We start from the raw sequence: 16,695 nt of genomic DNA on the forward strand, positions 1-16,695 counted from the left end.
CACTTCAGACTTCCAACGAGTGAGACGATGGTCCCACACCATGTGACGATATTTTATAATGGTGATTGGGCTAACAGCTCGGCCCTCGTATTTAACATTAGAACACATAAACACTATATACCTTTAAAATCTAAAGTTAGCTCCTGACTTTTTCAAATAAAAAAAAATTACTATTACAGTTTAAACACTTCTCTTCTTTTTTTTTTTTTTTCAAAAAAATCTCGATTTTAAATTTAGTTGAAATTTCTATAAATAAAAGCTGTTTTAGCATTGAACGAAAACGAAAGAATAATGAACGTAAATTAAACTAATAAAAGAATCCTTGAATACATTTTCAATTTATATTCCATATCGTGTTAATTTTATCTTCCGTTTACAACCGAAGATTAGAGATAAAATCTTTTCATAATTACCGCTAAAAAAAATTTATATCATGTAGCTTTGCGTACTCTGTTTATTATTTTAATTGCATGGACATCTTTGTAAACCTAAATTGTTGATTTATTTTATATTTGGCATATAAATTTCCCTACAGCTTGCTAACATATGACGTAAGACTTGCTAGTGTCATACTGGGCTGTGATTTTTACCATTTAATAAACGAATAGGGCTAGTCCCGATGTGAAGGTTAAAAATAAATACTTTGATATGTTTGTAAATTTCACGATTCAATTTTTTGATAGTAACATTACTCTCGTCCCAATGATTTGGCAATAATATTTATGACAGATTAGTGTCCAAGAGTTCCGAAATATAGTCTATTTGTGCAGTTCACTTACTTCGTACTTGTGTTCGAAGTTTTAACGCGTTACATGTGACTTAAATTCTGTGGGCCATTTGTCTACAAGAAAACCTTTGTTCTTTGAAATAAAATATTTAATAGAAGGCCTAATAACTTGTTATTATGATGTTATTTATTTATATGATCTAATAAAAGAAGACTTTCTTCATATACGTCTACATTGCGCATTGCAATAAAACTAAATCCCATCAGACCTATATGTGGCCATAAACTTACATCAACTGTAGAGTAGCTTTCATTTGAGATGAGTACTGTCAGGATTGCGTCAAATGCATTCTGTAAGTTTTATAAATTATCTGACGAATAAAAAAATCAAATGAAATACAGAAAGCAAGTAAATATTTTCGGTAAAGAAAACTGCAATTAAAAGAAATGCTATACTTTTATTATTATTCTCGTATTGCGATGATTGCTTGGTTGGTAAATAACATACGGAAAATAAAGTCAACCAATCAACGTGACGTTCCCTCACTAATATTCCTTTTGGGAATTCTAGGGCTTCCCAAAGCAATTTAGCAGAATGATTGAGTTTCTCCGAGCAACGATAGCGTACATGTTTGCCAACAAACTTTGCACTTTGGTCTTCTCGATATTATTCACCCTCCTTCTTTGTGGTACTCACGAAAGGTTGTGAGAACCTTAAGCTGTCGTTCTAAACAGTCATTGGCGTATGCTCATGTTTGATTAAAAAGGGGATTGAGTAGCTTCTTTACTATACCGTCTTCTATATGTTTACTCATTTCTGTTTTCCACAAAAAAGAAAGACATTAAACCGGTAAGAATATAGATAGATAAGCCGATAGTCAATTAAACGAGTCTCCACACACTACAACAGTACAAAATTAAATATTTGAAAGAAGTTGCTAGGACAAATTTTATTTATAATATTAATCAAAGACGAGCAATTGCGGCTCGTGGCTTGAAATCATGCTGCAACTTTCGAAATATACGTGTTTGGATAAATTATCAAAATTATGGTAAAAATTTTTTAAAAAAAATTAAACATGAAACAATATTATTTATTATCGATAAAATTATACACTTTGGTATAATTCAAAATTACTTAAAAATAAAATCCATTATCATAACCCCAATAATGTTCTAAAATAAAGACTATAACAAATGTTATGCCTTTAATTGTAATGTCCAAATATTTAAAGAGACGGAGCAAACACGATAAGCACTACGAACACTCTACTACTGGCGCAAACTGCATTTAAACAACAGTGGAACTGCGCGACGGACAGTGCCGCATTACGCTAATAGCTCGCATCCCACTATGACGTGCATATGCTTGCGCGCGTAGTAATATGACACTGTGGAAAACACGGTGCTGCTAGCGTCCTTCGCCCTCCTAAGTGCTACAAGATGGATTTTTATTATTTTTATACAAAATAAGAGAATTGTATAGGATTGCTGATGATGAAATTAAATAGTACAAGCAAATATAAATAAATTAATAAATATATTTATGTATCGAGAAAAATTGGGGGTGTAGTGCCTATGCACGCGTCGCCCCTGAGGACGAGGCAACTTTTGATCTGTGACTTATCATTTGTTCAATAAATGGCTTTACAGATGTCAAAATAGCGGCTTCTGAACAACTATTCATTGTTAGCCAGTGCGTACCGTGTATTTTAAGTACAGTATATCAAAGAAAGAAAAAAAAAACGATCCTAGATTTATTATTTAAAAATACGAATGTAATCAATAATTGTACTCATATAAAACATTGAAGTTGGGATATATTTTAAGTGTACATGTTAATCGAAAGTGCGAGTTTATTTACGAGATCGCAAACGAAAGCGCTGATTATATAGAGGCTTGAAGAACAGTACTGGACCTCAACATTTTTTGAATAACTTACATAAAAAATTGGTAGTTTAGAAGGGAGAAGTCTGAGAAGTAGCTTTTTTTGGTGTTAGTATTGTAGTTAGGATAAGGATTAGATAAAGGATTAATTAAATAATCCTGAGTGGATTATCTGATTAATCGTTTATCTAATCCGTTATTTCAACCTTTGATTCACGTTCCTGTTATACTAGAACTTCAGCACACGTGATACGCTGAAATATAGTCTGTTTCGTAACATGCGTGTATACACTGTGGTACGTGATATAAGCAACCAGAACTCAGCTGTTATCATAGAGACAAGCTTGACATCGGAGACATACGCCGACTTCTCTTCCATGTGGTGCATGTTAACAAAACCCATTGTTGCTATGGAACCATAGAAGCATAACCTCATGTCCATCTCAATATATTTTTTTTAATTAAAATACCAATCGATACATCAAATGGGAAATGGAATAAATGCGATGTTATTAATGGAACTTCCTATTAGTCTCTAAATAAGTGAAGTGTTTGGGGGTTGTCAATGCATTTGAATGAGTTTAAGAAAATGGTCGAAAATCCCTGACATGATAAACAAAGTAATTACTAAAGTAAGTATTCCACATCTCAGTTGTTGAATTGTTTTCTTGGCATTTCTTCGTCATTTGGTATTTAGATTATAAAACATGTTTCTTCTTAAAGCTCTGTGAATTTACAGCCTCTGCAAGCAGCGTGAAAAAATTGCCTAATCAACTTGCTGTCCGTCAGGAGTCGCTATTGACTAATATACAAGGCGAGTACCTATACCGAAGGTGAGGATTAACTTTAGCACTAAACCCTTATCTAGCGAAATGGAAGTCCGCTGCAAAGTTCGTGACAGATGTGATACAACATCTTTATAACAGATATGATGTGAAAAAGTGTGCAGATAAATGCAAAAGCAGTTATCATTTTTACTATGCTGGTCTCAATGATAGCCAATTTAAAAAGCTCTCTAAAGATAGAAAACAAAACTGGAAATGTGCTTCGTGCAAATTTGCCCAAAAACAAAGTCCTGCTCAGTGTTCAAATTCGCCATTCCACTGATCAACGCCCGCTGGCAACTTTTCCCAAGAGTGGTGACTCAGCACTCTAGAGATATGTAACACTTACAATATATGTATTACAGATTTAATGAGCGTAATGGAAGAATTAAAAAAAAAAGACGTCAACCACTTAAGAAGTTCAACAGAATATACTTCCAACAAAATGGATGACTTTCTGTCTACCATAGAACATTCAGTATTTACTTTGTTTTGTTTTGTTCCAGAACCTAATTAATTTTATGCAACTTTTTCTTTTCTGTATATATTTGCATGTCACCCTTCTCTGATTTTTATTGGCATTTTAAGCTTCTCTCTCTCTCTATAGATGCACATACTGTATGTGTATATAATGATGAGGCATGACATAACTTTTTGAAACTATATACATATCGTAACCTGAACAATTTTTTTTTGTTTGTTTATCCTCTGGCATGTCATAATTGTTGCTGACATATTATTTTATTATTAAATCCAGTAGAAATAATTTTAGTTGCAAAGATACACTTAAAGTTGCATATAACTGCTGCAGGGTTTTCGGTTCCGATGTTTTATTTTTTATTTTTTTTATTCATCCAACCCATGAGGATTTGCGTAAACCTATGGGACATTTAGTACCATGGCATTTCTAATTATAATCTCTAGAGAGGAGCTCCACCAAAATTATCTAAAGATTACATAACGAAATAAATATTTTTTGCTCTCCGAGAATCACTTTCAAAAAAAAAAAAAAAAAAAAAAAAAAAAAAAAAAAAAAAAAAAAACATCGCTAGGTTCCTTTTTATTTTTACCATCTTCTCTAAAGTTGCTATGACGATGAACGACATGACTATTTGAAGAATGCTATTAAGAAACATGACTTTATTAATCCCGACTTATTTCCATATCTCTAGCAAGGGAAATATTTTTGCAGTTTTGAAGTCTTCTTAATCAGAAAAAACGCCGGAATATTGACTTGCATATCTTGCAGTTCTACTGGTGCTAACCTTTAGTTTGTGAAGCCTGTTTCTTTTACCTCCGTGTTCGAGAATGAGAGATGAGGCCTAAGAAAGTTAAAACTCTTGATAATTCCTAAGAACTGAATGTCAAAATTGAATATGAGATTTTTTAGATACTTCTTACTGTTCGCGCAATACGTATGAAAGGCTTGTGCCGCTGTTAAACCCTCGGGTTCTTTCAGCTTCTCGGTTTGAGTAGTCCGTTAGTCAATTATCTTATGTAGAAAATTCTATACTATACTAGTCTGTTCGGAGACTTGTGTCAGAGGCGTAATACAGTATTTGCGTTTACTTTACGTTTTAGGTTTCTCTTAAAACTCTTTTGCTAGGATCAGCAGACTTAAAAAAAATTGAAAAGATGGAAGCTAAATCGATCTATCATATGAATTTTGCACAGAACATATTTTCTTTGTTTCCATTTGGAAAAGGTGAAAATTTCGAATCTTTTAAACTATTCTAAATGGAATTTCAAGTGTATTTTATTTAATGTAAGAAAATTTTAGATTAAAAACAGGCCAACTACGATGTTTCAGCTGTTATGTTTAAATTGCATGTTATTTAAATAAAAAAAAAGCAATATAAATGTTAATAGTGCATTACTTACACTTTTTAGTTGAAATATCTCATTTTCTTCGAATTTTTCCACTAAATAATGAATATGTATGAATAATTATGATTTAAGCCTATGTTCAAAAAACTGACAACCTCATATTTGCTAGGGGGGGTTGGGGGGGGAGAGAGACAGAGGAGGAAGATGAATTATTTTTAGATATGTCAGAGGCGAAAAGCAATTAACATTAATAATCTACTTAAAATGCCTGGTAGTACAAGGGAAGATTTAATGAGTCAGATGTAGTCCTGAAAGGTTCTAGTTACTTGTCTGCAACACAAATGTTACGGCCACGACGTGGAAATATCTTCATTTGTTTCCTAATGATGGCGATAAAGAAACATAGTTTCGAGTCCAGCTATAATTTATTAAACTAGGCCAAGTAGAATTAATCACCCTTTCCACTGTATGCATGTGCTTATGAAGTTAATTTTAAAATGTACCGCTTGTGGCAATATAATTAAAGAATTATGTTGCCAACATAATAATTCGTGAACTGCATAATAATCTAAATCTGTATGCAACATTTCTACAAAAAAAATAAATAAAATGAAACCTACAATCGTTATTGCTGTAATCTCGGTGCGTTTGTGGAATAAAATATGACCCATTTGTATGCAAGTAGTTTATACTCAGTAATTGAATATTTGGTGTTAAAGCAAACATATTATAGCATCTAAGGATAAACGGACTAATTTGAATTAAATATGAAATAAATTTTGTCTAAATACTTATTATCAGGTTTCTTCTAGGGAATATTTTCATCACAGCAGCATTCTGATGAAAGAATCTAAAAGAAACGGGGGATTGGTAGGGGGAATAGAAGCAGAATAAATATAAAATAGTGATGAAATTAGAAAAGCAAACATATAATAGAAAAATAAATAAATAAATATTAAAGATTTTTAAAAAATGGTAAGAAAGGCAAAAATAGAAAAATGATATAAAGTAATTAAAAAACTAACTAAAAACAAAAAATAGAATCTGTAATAGAAAATGAAACAAAATAAAAATAGAATATAATAGTGAGCGAAATTAGGAAAAAAAAGGATAGTAAAGAATAAAGTAATTAAAAGGGAACAATGCAAAAATAGGAAAAAATGAACGCAAAGCTATTAGAAAAAACGACGAAAAAATAAAAAATTATAATGAAAAGAAAAGAATTTAAAAGAAATAGGAATGTTAGAATGGGAATATAACAAAGATCTGTATTTAAGTTTTGTCGATCTGGAAAAGCCATATGAAAAGGAGCCAAGAAAGAAGCTATTTGAAATGCAACAGTTGGTGTCAATGGGACATGATATCAAGCAATACTTAGTCTTTATTTGAGTTGTAAGTCGGCAGTTAGAATTGAAGGAAGTACAGAAGATGGTTTAATGTTAAATCTGGTGTCAGACAAGAATATATATTATCCCCTCTGTTATTCATTATATGGATCACATTATGAAGGAAAGTGGTATTAAACCTGATGTTAAAATTGGAGATGTTAATGTCAACTCTTTGCTTTATGCGGATGATGTTATACTTCTAAATAAATCCACTACAAGTCTGCAAGATTCCCGGACTAAATTGAATAACTGTTGTAATAGATATGGTATGAAAGTCAGCAATAATAAGACAAAGACAATGAAAATAGGTAGAATCATTGAAAATATCAACTGTGTTGTGAATGGAGAACCTGTGGAATAAGTAAAACATTTCAGCTACTTAGGCACGATTTTTAGTGAAAATGGTAAATTCAATATAGAAATAGACAACAGAATCAGCAAAGTTGGTATGGTGGGAAGTCAATTGAATAAATTCATATGGAATAAGAGAGAAATTAGTCGGAACACTAAATTAGCTGCATACAAGACAGTGTTCAAACCAGTTTTAACTTATGGATCTGAGAGCTGGGTCAGAAGTAAAACGCTTGACCAAAGACTAGAGACCGCAGATATGAGAGTCCTGAGATAGATTAGAGGCGTGAACAGATGGCATCAATGGCAATATCATATTAAAAACGACGATATTAGGAAAGAACTTGACATTGTCAACATCCAGGAATGCGTTAGCAGAGCTAATCTAAGGTGGTATGGTCACTTAAACAGAATGGGCAAAGAAAGATTAGCAAAGCAAGTGTTCACTGCCAGGTTGGCAGGAAAACGACCCAGAGGAAGACCAAGATATAGGTGGATTGATACGGTACAAAGTGCCTTAGACGACAGAAATATAAGATCTGATAATGTTGGAGTCTTGAAAGTAACAGACTGATTTGGAGGAAAATTGTAGATAGGAAGTTAGTGGTGATGTAAATTTTTCATGTGATACTATCATATCCTGTACACCCCTTGAGGGTATATTTCAGGAATTTGATGATGATGAGAAATTAGAAACAGAACAAAATGGCAGATAAATTAGAAGAGAAAATGGAAATAGTAAAGAAATTGGGAAAAAAAGAGAGTAGAAAATCGAAGAAAAAAATAAAAATAAATAGACTAACAGGTGAGGATCTAGAAACGGAAGCGGGAAAAAAAGGATCAGAGAAAACTTTGGAGGAAGAATAAGAAGGGCACGTAGCCTTTTAGTGAATTTTGAGGATGAATGTCGGAGAAATGAGTTGAAAGTGCTTGTTGCAAGTCGGGATGTTCGTTTTCTGCATGAGCAACTGTCATGCTGATAGCAGACCGTGCTGGAGTGAAGAGGGTTAAAATCACATTTGGGAATAGCTACGTGAGATAGTCACTCTATTTCGGCGACACCTGGCAGAACTACAAGCGACAACTGGAGCTTATTAGGGCCTTTATTTTCCTGTATGTTATATGGTACGGACACGGAATATTATTTCAGAAACAGCGATAGCTTCAAGTGGTATACAAGTACGATCTCCTGTAGTCATGGAAACTGTTATTTAGATTAGAGAACGAGCGATGTTTAAGTACTTACAAAATGACACGTGGACAACGAAACGTAAAATTTTCAACCTTTTTAACGTGATTGGAAAATATGGATGGAGCTGTACTGAAGTGGCGACCCCTCTTCGCTAGCACGTGCATTTTGAGCAAAATGAGAGTTAAATCGCTTAACGATTCTCCCGACTAGAATCCGAAATGGGGGAGAAGCCAGCATAGTTTAGAAGACTGCATTAAAGAAATCTTCCTTTGTCAGCACTAAGAATTTCTCTGAAAATGCAAATATGGCATAAAATACACTAACTGAACAAAAGATCAGGAACAATCGTTTCCGTATTAACTGCATAATATTGAACTCTTTACGAACTTTTTTGAGAAAATGAAATGTCCTGAAATTATGAACAAACTATGTAAATATTAGTTTGCACAGTTTGAACTGTGTAAACTGACAAGGAGTAAACTGAGTAGCATTTCTAAAGACTAATAGGAGAAAGATATGCCTTGACATTCATTACTTTTGTATGACAGGCTGCGATCTTGTTCTGCTTGTTATGATATCACGAAGGAACTAAAGATGGGAGTTTTTTTTTTTTTTTTTTTTTTTTTTTTTTTTTTTTTTTGAGAGAGAGAGAGGGGGGGGGGAATAATGATACGTGAAATTCTTTCATATGATATAATTTCCAAGTTTCGTTTAAAAAAGTTCTGAAAATAATAAGGTAAGCTATGAATTTTGATGTGCCGTTTCATTAAAACAAATCAACCGTTAATCTGCACTTACATTTTCCTTTTATTTTCAGGACGACCATGGAAGTTCTTTACTTGTAAATTATAGGTAAGTGATTTCTGTCTCATACATGAAAATAAAATGAATTTATTACTATTAAATTCCATAATTTTGACTACTACAGCTATGTTAAAAAACTTAGCATATTCGATGAATTAATTTATTTGAATTAATTAAAACTCGAATTAATGTATTTGAATTAATTTCTTGAAAAAGTTTGATTTGTTAAAAAGTTATATTCAGTAAATTTATTTGAATAATAAATTCAAACAGACATCTGATCAACAAAACAGTAAGACTCTATGTAAACTACTATATAATTGGCTACTAATTTATATACAACTAGAACAACAAGAATTATTATTATTATTATTATTATTATAGTCTCCATAGGTCTGTTCTGAAGGGCGAAACGTTTTTCGCCCTTCAGAACAAGCAAACCAGCCCCTGGACTCTGCAGACAAAATACAGTACTTAGTGTCTGCGTCACCGGTTGTCGTTTCATGGAACTAGAAATGATACAGCTGCAATTGCTCTGCAATACGTTGCTTAATTCTAGTAGCAATAATTATAAAAACATGCATTCAAGAATACGAAACGATACAAATAAACCTACAGCATGCATTAACAGTACATTAATTGTAACCGTTAATGCATGTCATGGATGCAATCAAAACAACACGACATTTCACTTACATGGAATTGAGACTTTTATCACACACTACTGCGCATAATTTTGTAATTGTAAAGGTTGTCCAAATTAGTTGCCTCTTGCGACCTTATGCACTTATCAGGCCAGTGAAACATTAATCAAAGGCACAAATAAAAGACAGAAATGCTTAGGCAGCGCTCGTGTCTTTTAATTAAGTGGTGCAAGCTTAAGCAACTCTGTTGCCGAGGGTTGTATTCTCGTAAACTCTCTGGTCAAACTTCTGAAACTTTCAAAGTTTTTATTATTTTTTTTCTCTTCTTCGGCTATGAAATAAGAATGGATCTTTAATATGTCCTATTTCCATTTATATTCAACAAAACTTCCAAAAGGTTCTGCTGTTAAGTCAAAAAAATGTGCCGCTTTCAACTTTGGGGTATATTTCTTGGTAAGCGATAGAGAATATAGAATTGGAAACATATCGATCCCCCCCCTGCCCTATGAAAATATATTTCCTTGGAATCAGAAAAAAAAAATTGTATGCGTACTCGTAAGTTGAAGAAAAATTGTCTTTAATAACACAATGAAGACAGGTTAGCAAAGTGAAATGGTTTATCTAAGAAAAAATTCCATCAAAGTGTTTTTGATGAAGTACAGAATCATTCGAGTTGCCAGAGAGAACCTATCACTAACTGAATTAAAATTGGCAGCCATAGCAATTCACTCCGTTACCACGTACCATCCTGACGTCTAAGCAAACACACATTATTTGCTTTTGAACTTAGCTCCTACATCAGTAACGAATTTTAGCGATACTTTCCCACCAAGACTTCAACATAATCGGCATGTACATGGACCCCCCCCCCCCACTACTTGGTAAAGAGATTAAGACAAAGAAACCCTAAGTGCCTATGTTTGCTTGCTTTTCTCCTTCGATGTCTGATGTGCTCTGCTAAAATTTGCCCAGTAAATTTAACTGTGTGTGTGTGGTATAAAACAGCTTTGTGTCTGCCTTTTTGAGCGCTTGCCAACTTAGAATCCCTTCAGACCTTCGCTTATCACGAATAGAATCGCATTGCCAGCTGTGTATTATAATTAATAATTATGCCAGAGGGGTTTATATACCTTAGAATAACCCTGACGTTAGTCTAATATACTGCCGATTCAACGAGTATATTTCCTCTGTCATTTAATGTATGCATAAAAGGCGTGGTTTGCTATGACGAAGGTCTTTTCGGATGCCGAACTAATCATATGCTCCTGTTGATTACCTATTTGTATGCAGTGATGCACGAGGCGACTGTGAATATTTAAAGTAATCTGGTAACAAGTTCAAGGAGAGGCCTTGGTTGTCTAATATTGTTAATTCACTAATTCAGTTTCAGTGCTTGAAAGAGATTCTGCTCTTTGAACGATGGTTGAAAAGAGAATCAATGTCCATACTTAATTCGTATGATGGTGGTGATTAAGTTACCATGATTAAATATTTCTTACTCACCGTAATATAGTTTTCTCGTCTGGTTTGTTTCGAGTATTAATAGCAAAGATGTCCTGAGGGAATGGGAAGGGTCACTTCTCCTTTCTGAAAAGATAAGGAAACTAAAAGAATAACACCATTAATTTTTTTTCTCATTAATGTTCATTTTATACTTTTTGGGATTAAACATTAATGGACCAAGATCCAGACAAACACGGCTCGCTTTCAGCTTTGGCAAATATCAACGAGCTTTGCAATGAGAGTGCACATGGCTCTGCTGTCTAATTAGATTACCTAGCAATGAACTTCAGTTGATGTAACTGTGCATCGCAGTTGGAACAATCTTAGAACATTGCCAGAATGAAACACCTACGTACGATTTCAACTTTGATCTTTCTGGCTTATAAATGTTCCGCATAAAGCCTGAAAGAGTAAACATTCCGTAGATAAACATTCTGTCGTACATAATTTCATATTCTCAGTTAGTTGATTGAATTTTTACTAAATAATTATTACACTTATCATTGAATAATTATTTGTGATTTAATGATGGAATTAATTATGTAATAACCGTAGAATTTCGATCTTATTTCAAGACCATTTTTATTGTGTATTAAAGGAAAATAAATAAAATTGAATAGCGATTGAAAACTATAGTGCAAGGTATAATCTTCAGCTTCTTTCCATCCGCTGCAAGATATAGGCTTCCATCTTAACTTTCCAGTTCTTTCTATCTTTAGCTAATGCCCACCATCTCGTGTCAAACCTGTGTAGATCCTCTCCACCTTGTTCTTTGGCCACCTGTCCTAATCTCTCCTTCTTTTGGTATCTACTCAATGCTTTTTGTCCATCTCTCATCTTTTAATCCGCTAATATGGTCAGCCCGTCTTCATTTACATGCTTTACAATATACTCTTTACAATGTCCTCTACTCTAGTGATCTCTCTAATTCTGCCCCTCTGGGTTATGTGGAGCTTCTCTCCAGGTTTCTTTGGACCGCACCACGCAATTTTTTTTTTTTTAAATTGTGTGCCCATGTCTCACTTCCATAGATAAACGCAACAATAATGCACTTGAACATACAGATACATCTCCTAACAGATGTAAATATACAGCCAAAACGCATTGTTTCTTTATGTGATTTTATTATTTACTTTCTTATCTTGTTTTTCCTTAAAGCTAACTAATTGTCCGAAAGAAATATAATCATCCACAATGTCAATAGGATTATTTGTTAATTTGAGTTCAATTCGATCTGAATTTGTTATCAATTTTGTTTTAATTTTTAAACCTTTCTCTTTCGAGGTCATTTAACATTTCCTGAGCTTCTTTATTTTATTTTATTTTATTTTATTTTATTTTATTTTATTTTATTTTATTTATTTTTGCTAACAGAACAATGCCATCTGTAAAAGTAAATCATTTACATTTCTTCCGTTGATGTTAATTCCATGAGCCATTCCTATCTTCTTCCAATGCTTTTGATCCTAACTTGACACTATCATAATGTTGGTTAAGTAACCGCCTTATAATGCGCTGGTATCAAGTTGTGTGTCCTGCTTTTGAGTTTTATTACGATAGAAATTTAACATATTTTATACTTGGATCCCCCAACGTCGTAGCTGGGTGACATATTTAATTTAGAAGACAGAGGAAAAAGCAGCACATTTTGTATAGTGAACGGTTATTTTTAATTACATTTTACAATGGGCGGTTATGCATAATTGATCTTGCATATAAATGCGTTAAAATGATCTATTATGAAAACCACTACTCAATACCGAACCCCTTACTTCGAGAACATTGATTACTTCTCCTCCGTTTGAAAAGCAACTGCAAAACGGGTATTAATAGAGTGGTATTCTCTTTTCCTGACACGCAACAACGGGTTTACAACTTTCTGTCATGCTTTTTTGATTAATGTTTCCAGATGGCGCTAAGTTGTATTCAGTACTTTTTTTCTGAATTAATGAAATGTTTAGGGAAAACTTTCAGTAGATAATTATTGTTTTCGTTCGAAATAATGATGACCATTCAAAGGTAGAAGAAATGGCGATCTCTTGAAGACTTAGAACTTTCAGGCTAATGTTAGTCTCGTTGTTTGCTTGGAGATAAAGCGAGATTATTATTTCTATGACTCAGTGGCAATTCAACCAAACCGGCCAGAAAATACACACGCAAAAATTAATGCATATAATCCACTACTTCCGTAGTCAGAACGCTTTATATATTTTTTTAATAAATACTTTATTATGATTATTATAAATGTCTACTTGGTTGGCTGAGTAGAAAGCATTCACCGCTCTCCAACCAACAGACCGTGGGTTTGAATTCCACCTTGAATACGAACACTTGCTAATATCTTTATTAGCCGAGTCTCGTTTTGGCTGCATGAAAATTTGATATAGGTTTTTAGAAAAGTGCGTACATTCCTGCTATTTGTTTATAAATAAAATTATATATGTCTGTTAAAATAAATAAATAAATTGAACGCGTCTGTCAGTAAGTGCTTTCAGATGTGGAACTGTGATAATCCTTGTTTTAGGAATTAGTAAGAGCAAGTACTTCCCCGCCCCCCGAAAAACTAGTGATTTTAATCCTCCCCCACTCCTTTTTGAATAGCCAGAAAAATCTAGCCTATAAACACACGATTACGTAAAAATAAATACTAGTTATGCTTTGAACATCGTTTTAACACCGTGAGAGGGCGCTTAAACGTCTGGTATGGAGAGAGATTGCGATCGGCTACTAACGATTTTCACAAAGATAGGACTAAAAAGAACACATCGGCAAGTAATTACCTTTAGGGAATAAAAACACATTAGTGAATTTATTTATTTTTTGCGTTTTATTTTATTAAAAACATTTTATAATATAATGTTATGTATTATATTTATATAATGTTATATTATTGTAATATGATATTTTTTCTCTCTCTCTCTCTTTAATTTGTTGTTTGTTTTGTTAAACAGTATTTCTGGAGTATTTTATTTGTCTGCTTGTATACAAGACGTATTTGTTAGCAGTCTGTTTTTATCAATATTTACATTCCGAAAAAACGTATCCTGATGTTTTAAGGTTTCAACACATTTTCGTAGCTGACAATAATGTTTTAACTTTACGAATTGCTGTAATTTTCTGTTGAGTTTACTTCGACTTTCACTTGGCATTGATTTAACGTTATTACAGGATCATTAGAAAAATGTTTCAACTTTATTTTTATTTTTTTCAAATGTGCGTATTACTACACTTTTTCCGCTAAGCACATGTTTTTCATTTAATATTTTATGAACTTACTTTAAATTATTCACAGTAACTAAAATGTCATCCGGGCTATGTCGAATTGTTCAAGACTGCTAGAAAACCAGAATAAAATTAAAAATAACCTTTCAGTATTTAAAATTTGTACCCTACATTAATTACTCAAAAAATGAATATATCATAACGATAATCTTCAACAAAGAATTTACTTTTTGTTGAAGATAAAAATAAAAGAATATTATACATTAAAAATAATTACATTATTTTCAATGAAGATTGTTTGAAATGTATTCAGTGCTATTAAGGAGAGTTATACTGTATGTTAAAAAAGGAAATCGTAGGCAGAATTTTCTAGCGAGGCGTCTGGAAGAGAATAGTAAAACAGAAAACGTCTTGCACTTAAACGTTTTAATAAACAAGCGAAAATTATTGCCTGTAATTCTTTGAAATATTTGAGCTCCTTAAGCCTTTTTAGATGAAAATATTTACAATAAAAACATGTTAATGGACACTGCCATTTGTCTTCTTGAAGGTTTGTTTTCAGAAGTTTTAACCAAAGTAGATGTTATGTAATGAATTATTTAATTATCATTGTATTTTGTGTTCTTTGCCATAGGCATAATTGGATATAAAATCAAATATTTTTACTAAAAAAAGTATATAAATTATCTATACACCACAGTCAGGATAACCAAAAAGTACGAAATCAAGGACAGTGAAATTATAAAATAAAATAAAAATAATATTTTTTTATTTTTAAAAATAAAATAATTTTGAGCGTTGAAAAAATTTTCAATGCTCAAAATTTTTAATTTTTTTTTAATCTACAGCACTCCGTCTCCATATATTTTAATCCACCAACTACACAGAACCGCTACTACCATCATTATCTACACACCGCGCCATCTACTGCCCACCACTACTTTTTTTTTTTTGTCTGTAAATTGCATTTGTTTTTCAAGGCCGATCTCAAATCGCATTTCTCTAGAAAAGGCTAGATGAAAAACCCAAGTTTCCTGGTTAAAAAACCTTGCTACGCCGTATGAGATCGCATGACTCACCTTCAATTAAATAAAATCCATATAAAGATTCCTCTCATCACGACGATAATCGAACTTAGGCCTTTTCCAACCGAAAGGCGCAACGTACTTGTTCTTCCAGTTGCACTGTGGAGGATAGAATAGATATTTTACTATTTTTTAGTAGTAAGCATGTAATTTATATTTTCTTGGTTTAGATGACCATCATTACTGTGTGATGAGTTTTGAGTATGAAGAGCATGCCGGGCTGGTTTGTGGGGGGGGGGGAGCGTTATAGGATCGGGAAAACGAAACTGAATTGGTTTCAATCATCTAGAAAAATTCAGGGAACTGGAGAAACATAGGATGATTTGGCATAATGACAAGAGGACTCTTTGCCTTCTACTTGAAGCGATCCTAAAATAGAAAGGACAACATAAAATTTCACTTCTTTAAGGCCATCACGCCAGAGATAACCTTTAACAGGCGAAATAATCCTGAAAGTACGCTGGCCTGGTTGGTCGAGTGGTTTGCGACCGCTCTCCAACCAACAGATGGCTGGCTCGAATCCCGCTGCTGGCATGGATGTTTGTGATTGTTTTACCTTGTGTACTGCTATAACCTTTGATATGGAGCAGCATGACCTTTGCTGTCCTTACGCCATTAAAACCATAAATCATCATCACCTGAAACCAGAATATCCGTGTACCTGAGCATTCAGTTACATATGGGATCCAGTTAATATGTATCGGGATTATACCATCTTATTCCTTAATAAGTTATATTCATTGTTAGTTGCACTGGCATACTAACAGAAAAGTTTATCCGCGTGCGTGTGTGTGTTTCTCTTGCGATCATATTCATGCATTTCGAGTAAATAATACAGTTGGTTCCATGGAAAAACACGAAAAGCTGAAAAAGACGAGAAAGAGCATTTCCCGATCCCTTTACATAAACCTGATATAAATCTAATGGAAGTGGTCTGAATGCCAGTACTGAGATGAATATCCATCACGCCCTATTAAGGAGCAAACGCACATCAAGAAGTTATGCAACCGGATGATATATGGAATAGCTGTGGGTAATGCAGGTCATCGATCCACTGTCCGGATCGCTTATTTTTGCATGACGCACACCACGGCAATCTGTGGCAGTGATGGAAATGGGGTTGGGAAAGTGAATAGAAGCAAGGGCAAGTGGAATTCGATGTCTTAGTTGCATTGAACACGTGTGTGTGTGTGTGTGTGTGTGTGTGTGTGTGTGTGTGTGTGTGTGTGTGTGTGTGTGTG

General features: G+C 33.4%; 1 long non-coding RNA gene across 1 annotated transcript in view; it reads left to right on the forward strand.

The window, feature by feature from the left end:
- The window catches only part of LOC150102393 (uncharacterized), a 191,058-nt gene that overhangs the window by 172,413 nt on the left and 1,950 nt on the right, over nucleotides 1-16,695 (forward strand). The window contains exon 3 of the long non-coding RNA XR_016548920.1: nucleotides 9,014-9,048. This is a non-coding gene — a long non-coding RNA (uncharacterized LOC150102393). The remainder of the gene's footprint in view (nucleotides 1-9,013; nucleotides 9,049-16,695) is intronic.

This window comes from Typopeltis vanoorti, chromosome 10, assembly GCF_054136105.1.
Source record: "Typopeltis vanoorti isolate ZY-2024b chromosome 10, IOZ_Tvanoo_1.0, whole genome shotgun sequence".
NCBI lineage: Eukaryota > Metazoa > Arthropoda > Arachnida > Uropygi > Thelyphonidae > Typopeltis > Typopeltis vanoorti.